Genomic DNA, 8,742 nt, shown 5'->3' with positions numbered 1-8,742 from the left:
CTCTCTCTCTCTCCAATGAATATGCATATATCTTTCTCATTTCTTTCTCTTTTTTGAACCCTAAAACTACCACTGCGACCTCTACAGTCCAATTATAACTCTGTCAACCATCATCGTTGATATCCTTGGTCGAAACCACCAAATTGTTGCCTTTTATCTCCGTCACCGCTCCCTCTTCCGACACCCTACACATCTTTATTTTCGACAACACCAAAATCACAGCCTCTCGTCTCCTCCACCCCTCTCTTTGTTCCTTTATCGCCTGTTTCTCCTTTGGAAACTTTAAGGTTTGGACATATCAAGGACAGTAGAAATAGACTTAGTGAAGGGAGGGTTAAAGATAGCCGATGAATGATGGGGTTTCATTGTAGTGGATGTAGCGATGATGATGGTGGGGTTATAGACAAATCTAAGCAAATATGAGGATACCTAAAGGGAAGGAGAACTGTCGATAGTGGTCCGGCAATAGTAGGCGGCAACAGTCTGTCACACCCCCAAACCAGACGGCGGAAACGTCCGAGGGCTGTCGTGACTTAATTGAATACCATAACATTGAATATATATATGAAATATAACAACATTCGTCACCATGCATTAATATAGTACAACCGATAAAGTTTACATGAAGCACATTGTTTAAACATTACATTCCCAAAAATAAATTGTTCGACTCGTTAATAAGTAAACTGCAAGCCATCACTGAGTACGTTTTCCTTTGATTCACTAGTTACCTGAGAATACAAGTATTTTGAAAAACGTCAACATGTGAAATGTTGGTGAGTTCATAAGCGGTATTTGAAAATCAATGTTTTGCATCATTTTGAAAACCACCAGAAAATCCGATATTTTCTGAAAGAGTTTTTGAAAACATTTGTGAAGATCCATAGGTATGCTTGTTTGTTTCTATAGTTGTAAGAAAATTGTTCATCAAAATTGTGTACGTTTTGAAAATCATGTGTATTGAAAAACCCTAGGAAAACCCGATGTTTTCCTAATTCTTTGAATTCCATGAAGTAAACATAAAACCATTGCAGCGCGTGAAGTCAATAATTCCAGGCGACGTCGGATTATTTTTGCGCATGATTAATTGCTATAAACACGCGTTACACAAACGACCTGTTTATAACTATACTAACGATCCCGTAGGCGTCGTCCGTACTAATCACGTTATCCGACCGCCCTGACTTCTTGTAGTCCCACATCCGAAGAGAAAAAGGGCACGAAGACCCCGATGACTCCATTAACCGGTTGGGGATAAAAAAAAGGTACGAGGGGTCCTTGACCCGCCTCGCATGAGATACCGACTTTACTAGCAATACCATAGGACCCTTGGGGACCAATAGTATAAATGCCATTGAAAGTCCTTTTACGCTGTGTTAGGTCATGTAAGATCCAACAACTCGTAAGGTAGAAGTCTTCGGGCCTTAAGATCAGGTCATTGGGCTAGCTAGGCCCAACAAACAAGATTTTACACTTTGGGGCCCAAAGATGGTGCGTAGACGTCTGTGCACTCTCACGTGTGTATTGAATTACCAAATGTTTCCGTGTATGAATCGAGTTATCATCGCGTTAGTAGTTTCGGATTTTTATTGATTCGAGACCGAATCAATTCGTTTAACAACGAATTTTTGGTATTGTTGTGTATTGTATTACGTAGGTAGTCGCGGTGTCAATGTTTGATCAAGTTGCGTGTATTGAATTAGCCTTGAAAGTTTTCTGTTTTCAGCCCCTCATTGTTTGTAAAATTTACTTTTTCAACCCTCTAATTAAATAACTTTCCGGTTTGGTCCTTAAATCATTTTTCTTGACATTTTAACACCAAAAATTATTGAAATTAATATTTTTCAGCATATTTTTCATTGAAAACAGTTTAAATCCCTGAAATTGCAGTTTTCTCGGTTATAACCCCTCTTTTTCGCAATTTTTACAATTTTGGCCCAAATTGGAAATTTTTTGCAACTTTGGTCCTTTTTAAATTTGAAAAGCATTTTAAACCTTTGAAAAGTACTTGGAACACTAGTAGTCCACTGTTTTACAGAAAAACACAGTTTTAGCCCTCCAAAACAGAAAATTTCGCATAATGGGCCCTATTGGGCCGAAATTGTCATTTTTAGCCCATTAAGCTTGAAATTTGTATTTTTAACCCTCCATATGAGTATATTTCCAGAAAATATTTTATTGAAACTGTTTTGACACTCCTCATCCATCAGAATTCGTGATATGTCATTTTGGGCCCTTTAACTTTATATTTTTAACATTTTATGTCCAAAAATTGAGTTTGTAGCCCAAAGAAGATGTTATTAAACCATTTAGCTATTTTTCTTGGAACACTTTGTATGTAGAAATATATTTGATGCTAATATCATTTAACATAAAGTATATCTCGATTTTTAGGGGTTTATGGCTAGATCCAACATTATAAACACACAAAATCACACATATAAGCATAGAAATCATACAAGGCATACAAAACACATATAGATCTACACTTTCACTTGTATTCCCCCCCCCCCCCCCCCACAAAACTCATAAAAATAGAAAATAGGGGTATGAAGCTCACCTTTGGATGTTGATTCGGTTTTTGAAGAAAAGATGGAAGAAAACTTGGTGATTTTTGGCCTTAGCACCCTTTTCTTGGAGATCTCGAGTTTGAGGTGGTTCTAGGATGTAAGATCACGATTTTTGCATGGATTAGGAAGACATTTTGATAAAACAAAGAATCTAAGTCATAGATCCAAGCATAACCTTACCTTAGATGAAGAGTTTGTGGAAATATCTTCTTGAAAGCCTCTTAATTTTCGAGATTTTGAATGGAGAGGAGGGATGAGTTCTTGAGTATTCTAGAGAGAATTTGTGAGAGATTTGTGAATGTGTGTGTGTGTTTCGGCCGAGAGTGAGAGAGGGAAAGAAGAAGTGATCTTTGAGGTGATGTATGCATGGGTATATGAGATATGTTGCATGGATAACCATGAGGTAATAGTGAGGTGTCACTTGAAAGTCAACCCTCTTCCATGTTGGGTTGTTTGGGCCGAGAAGTGAAGAAGGAAAAAGGAAAATTTGGGCTTTTTGCCCCTAACTCAATATTAGAGTTAGTTTGGGTGTTCATTGGCCTTATAAAATAAAATTGTGATTTTTATGCTTTATTAAGCTAGATTAGGTTAAATCATGGATCAAAGCGTTTAATTTATCTCATTCTAGGCCCAATATGGCCCAAAATATTGAAATAAATAAATATGGGTCCAATTAGAGCCCATTTAAGGGTTCTAAGCCCATGATAGTCAAATTGGAAGCTTATTGGTCCATTTGGGTCCAATAAGGAAGTCCTAGTCCAAAATGGACCTAAACAAGAACTTCTAGGGTTTCCAATTGCTTGATGACCATTTGTAGTACTTGTATAATGTATTTGATTGAAGTTTTTGATGTCATATAATAGGTATCACACATGCTTTTAAGTTTTTGATTCACATTAACTTGCGTGTATAGATTACATGACACAAAATTTCCAGTGGTGACATCATCCCCCCGTTAGAGGGAATTTCGTCCCGAAATTCTGTTTGAAAGCTAGATTTGAGAATGCTAGAATAGGTGAGGGTACTTTTGCTTCATTTGGTCTTCACGTTCCCACGTGAATTCTGGCCCACGCTTTGCGTTCCACCGTACTTTCACGATCGGGATGGGACTTTGCTTAGTACGCTTCACCTCCCTGTCCATGATTTCAATTGGTTCTTCAACGAACAGGAGATTCTCATTGATTTCGATCTCGTCAAGGGGAATGACGAGTGTTTCATCTGATAGGCACTTCTTTAGATTAGAGACATGGAACACGGGGTGTACACTGTTCAGCTCTGCGGGTAGTTGCAGTCTGTAGGCTACCGGACCTATTCGGGCGACGATTTCGAAAGGTCCAATGTATCGCGGGTTCAGCTTTCCCCGTTTTCCGAAACGTATAACCCCTTTCCAGGGTGAGACTTTCAACAGTACTCGATCACCGACCTGAAATTCTAAGGGCTTTTGCCGTTTGTCGGCGTAGCTCTTTTCTCGGTCACGTGATGCTTGCAATCGAGCTTTGATTTGAACGATCTTTTCTGTGGTTTCGTGAATGATCTCCGGTCCCGTTAGTGCCCTGTCCGACGTATGTGTTCTTGCTAGCTGGGTGTCACCTACTTCAGCCCAACATAACAGTGATCTACATTTACGCCCGTACAGTGCTTCGAAAGGAGCCACCTTGATGCTCGAATGATAACTATTGTTATATGAGAACTCGACCAAAGGTAGGTGGGTATCCCAAGACTTCCCAAAGTCTATCACACATGCACGAAGCATGTCTTCAAGCGTTTGAATGGTTCGCTCACTTTGACCATCCGTTTGTGGGTGATACGCGGTGCTCATGTCGAGATGAGTTCCCATTGCCTGGTGGAGTGATTGCCAAAAGCGCGAAGTGAATCTACTGTCCCTGTCCGAGATAATAGACACTAGTACTCCGTGGAGTCTCACGATCTCCCGAATGTACAAACGTGTCAGTCTTTCCATCTTGTAGGTTTCTTTTATAGGCAGGAAATGGGCAGACTTCGTCAGTCGGTCGACTATTACCCATATGGTGTCCAGTCCGTCCGACGTCTTGGGTAGCTTGGTCACGAAATCCATAGAAATCCCCTCCCATTTCCACTCAGGGATTGCCGGCTGCTGTAACAATCCTGAGGGTTTCTGGTATTCCACCTTTACTTTGGCGCACGTAAGGCATTTACTAACGTAGGTCGCGATTTCCGCCTTCATGTTAGGCCACCAATAGTGTTGTTTAATATCCAAATACATCTTGTCTGAACCGGGATGAATGGAGTATCGTGTCTTGTGGGCTTCCTTCATAACGGCCTCCCTAAATCCTCCGATTTTTGGGACCCAAATACGGTTCATGAAATAGTATACCCCATTCTCCCTTGTTTCTAGGTTCTTCTCCATCCCGTGCAATGCCTCGCTAGCTCTATTTTCCATTTTCATAGCCTCCGACTGGACTGATGCAATTTGAGTGGCCAGATGAGATCGAATGGTTATCGAGAGAGTTTTCGTACGGCGATTAGAGTACTCCTTCCGACTTAATGCATCAGCTACCACGTTGGCCTTGCCTGGGTGGTACTTGATCTCACATTCGTAGTCGTTTAGCAATTCAACCCATCTTCGTTGTCTCATGTTCAGCTCCTTCTGGTTCAAGATGTGCTGGAGACTCTTGTGGTCCGTGAAGATGGTGCACTTCGTACCGTACAGGTAGTGCCTCCAAATTTTCAGAGCGAAGACCACGGCTCCCAATTCTAGGTCATGGGTCGTGTAATTTACTTCGTGCGTCTTTAGTTGGCGGGACACGTATGCTATCACTCTTCCACATTGCATGAGAACGCAACCTAAGCCCTGATTCGACGCGTCACAGTAGACTACAAAATCTTCCGTTCCTTCAGGTAGAGATAGTACGGGAGCGCTACAGAGAGCTTGCTTCAAGGTTCGAAACGCAATCTCTTGTTTGTCTGTCCATTTGAATGGTACGCCCTTTTGCGTAAGCGAGGTAAGTGGCTTGGCGATCTTAGAAAAGTTTTGAATGAATCTCTTATAGTAGCCTGCTAGACCCAAGAATTGACGAATTTCGGTGGGCGTGGTCGGAGTTGCCCATCCTTCCACGGCTTTGACCTTAGAGGGATCCACATGAATTCCGTCTTGGCTAACTACGTGGCCTAGGAAGTTCACATTCCGGAGCCAGAACTCACACTTAGAGAGTTTGGCATAAAGCTTTTCCGATCGCAGAGTTTCTAGGACTTTTCGGAGATGTTGGCCATGCTCTTCTTTGCTTCGAGAATAGACGAGGATGTCATCGATAAACACAATGACGAAGTTGTCAAGGAACGGTCGGCAGATTCGATTCATTAGGTCCATAAATACGGCAGGTGCATTTGTTAGACCAAAGGGCATTACGACGAATTCATAATGTCCGTAGCGGGTTCGGAAAGCGGTTTTAGGAATATCCTCTTCCCGGACTTTGAGTTGGTGGTATCCGGACCGTAGATCTATTTTAGAAAAATAACTAGCTCCTTGGAGCTGGTCGAATAGATCATCGATTCGTGGAAGTGGGTAGCGGTTTTTAACAGTGAGTTTATTTAACTCTCTATAATCGATGCACATTCTAAAAGATCCGTCCTTCTTTTTGACAAAGAGCACTGGAGCTCCCCATGGCGAGTAGCTAGGTCGGATAAATCCCTTGTCCAGAAGCTCACTGAGTTGGCTGGACAATTCCTACATTTCAGCAGGAGCCAACCGATAGGGTGATTTAGCGAGAGGAGTTGCTCCTGGAACGAGGTCGATTCTGAACTCAACCTGTCTCTCTGGGGGTACTCCCGGAAGATCTTCAGGAAACACGTCTGGAAATTCACACGCTACTGGGATATCTTGAATGTTAGTCTCTTCCTCGGTCTTATCCACTATGTGAGCTAAGAACGCCAAGTTGTTCTTTCGTAGATGTTTTTGTGCCTTGATGCACGAGATGAGGCGAAAATTCATGCTAGGTTTGTCTCCGTAAATTACTAGGGTTTCGTGATTTGGGAGAGGAAGGCGAACGGCCTTCTCGTGGCACATAATCTCAGCATGGTGGGGGCTTAACCAATCCATGCCGATAATCACATCGAAACTCCTAATTGACACTGGCATTAGGTCTATTCGAAAGACGTGTTGGTTAAGGGTTAGGGTACATCCGATGTAGATTTCCCCAGTTGATTCGGTTTTCCCATTGGCCATTTCCACCGTATAGGTTTCATTTAGCTTCTGGGGTTGTTGTTTTATTAAATGTTTAAACTTCTCGCTTACGAAACTTCGCTCTGCTCCGGTGTCAAATAAGATGCATGCATAAGTGTGGTTTAGGAGAAACGTACCGGTCACAACTGTGGGGTCCTGAACTGCCTCACCCTGACCCATAGTCAACATCCTTCCTGCTCCTCTGTTTCCTGAATTGTTGTTGTTAGGGCAGTCTCGGCGGAAATGCCCCGTCCTTCCACACCCAAAGCAGGTGTGGCTAGGCCCTGCATTATTGCCGCCGGCATTTGTGTTGTTGTTGTTGCGATGGTTGTTGTGGTTGTTTCCCTGATTTTTGGTTCTGGGGAGGGTAAGTCCTGCAGTATCTTGCAGTGTGTCCCCTTCGGTTGCAACTGGTGCAATGGAATTCCCTGCATTCGCCGTGATGATGGAGACCGCACTTATTACATTTGGGAAGATTACCGGAATAGGGTCTTGAAGCATTTGAAGCAGCTGAGGCTGGAGCATGTGGTGTGGCTGGAACCGGTGCGGTGACAGCGTTAACTGCCACTGTCTGCTGCTTTTTAGAGGTCTCGGGGCCCTGACTTCCCTTCCTCTTGTTGTTCTTCCCTTTCTTGCCATCACCCTCCTTTTTCTTCTCAGCCTCCACTGGCTTCTCGCCCTTCTTGTTGTTATGATCATACAGCCTCTTCACCAATCTCTTCGCACTGTCAAATGTTTCAGGGTTCGCAGCTATCACATTCCCTTGAATGGGTGATGTTAGTCCCCAAATGAAGCGCTCAATCTTCTTTCCTTCCGATGTGATCATACCCGGGCACAGCAGGGATAGTTCACTAAATCTCGATATGTAGGCATCGATATTCGCATTCTGCACAGTGAGGTTCCATAGCTCTTGCTCCATCTTCTGTATTTCGCCTCGTGGGCAGTACTTAGCCATTAACATCTCTTTCATTTCTGCCCATGGTATAGAGTTGGCTACAGGGAGCGTCATGGCTTCCATGTGTCCGTTCCACCAAGTAAGTGCTTGGTCCACAAAAGTGCAGGCCGCGAACTTCACCTTCATTTGTTCAGGGCAATCGCTTATCTCGAATACCGATTCCACCTTTTCAATCCATCGCTTCAGAGTGATCACCCCTCCAGTGCCGTTGAAAGTTCGTGGTTTAGCGTTTGTGAAGTCCTTGTAGGTACATGTTTTGGTAGTTCCTTGGTTCATCTCGTTGTTCGAACTTCCTGCCCCTTGTCCGTTGCCTCCTCCATTATTCCCCTGATGGAGTTGTGCCATAGCTGCGGTGACCGCAGCAGACACGGCTGCCTGGAATGCAGTGGAGTCAACCTCGGGTGGAGTTGGTCCTGGGTTTCCGCGAGTAGTTCGGCGAGGCATCTTTCTGTCATGGAACGGAAAGATGTTGAGTGTTTGGGGTTTCTGGAAGGTTGTGACCCTACGGACTAGGTGTAATGTACGTACTAAAACATTCCTATCATTCACATGCAATCATAGGTTTCTCAACACATAGCAATTTGTAATATCATAACAAGGCACGTAAAAGTTCACTAATATTATCCGTATTTAATACAAGAAAATTTTGCTCGTAAGAGCATACATGAGTGACACTAATTCGACAGCATAACGGCTCTATGAGTAGTGTAGTCACTTAAACATAGAGTCGGAGTACATAGCATAGTCCCTAATGACCTACTATGATAAGTCTATCCCTAACCGTGACGAGCTGCATCCTACGTAGTGGCGAGATCATATGCCGAAATGTTGCGCCAGTAACTGAGCCATCTTCGCCATGTCTCCAATAACCTCATCCCTCTCATGCTCTGCTCACACTGCCCGAGCTTCCATAACATACAGCTGTTGTCGCAGTGCGGCGATCTCAGCTTCGGGGGAACGGTTCTCCCTTGGGAGGTTCACTGGTGGAGCGGGGTGGTCTGGTTGTGCCTCGTCTTCAC

The sequence above is a fragment of the Lactuca sativa genome, chromosome 1, assembly GCF_002870075.4.
Source record: "Lactuca sativa cultivar Salinas chromosome 1, Lsat_Salinas_v11, whole genome shotgun sequence".
Lineage (NCBI taxonomy): Eukaryota > Viridiplantae > Streptophyta > Magnoliopsida > Asterales > Asteraceae > Lactuca > Lactuca sativa.
This window is presented reverse-complemented; position numbering follows the sequence as displayed.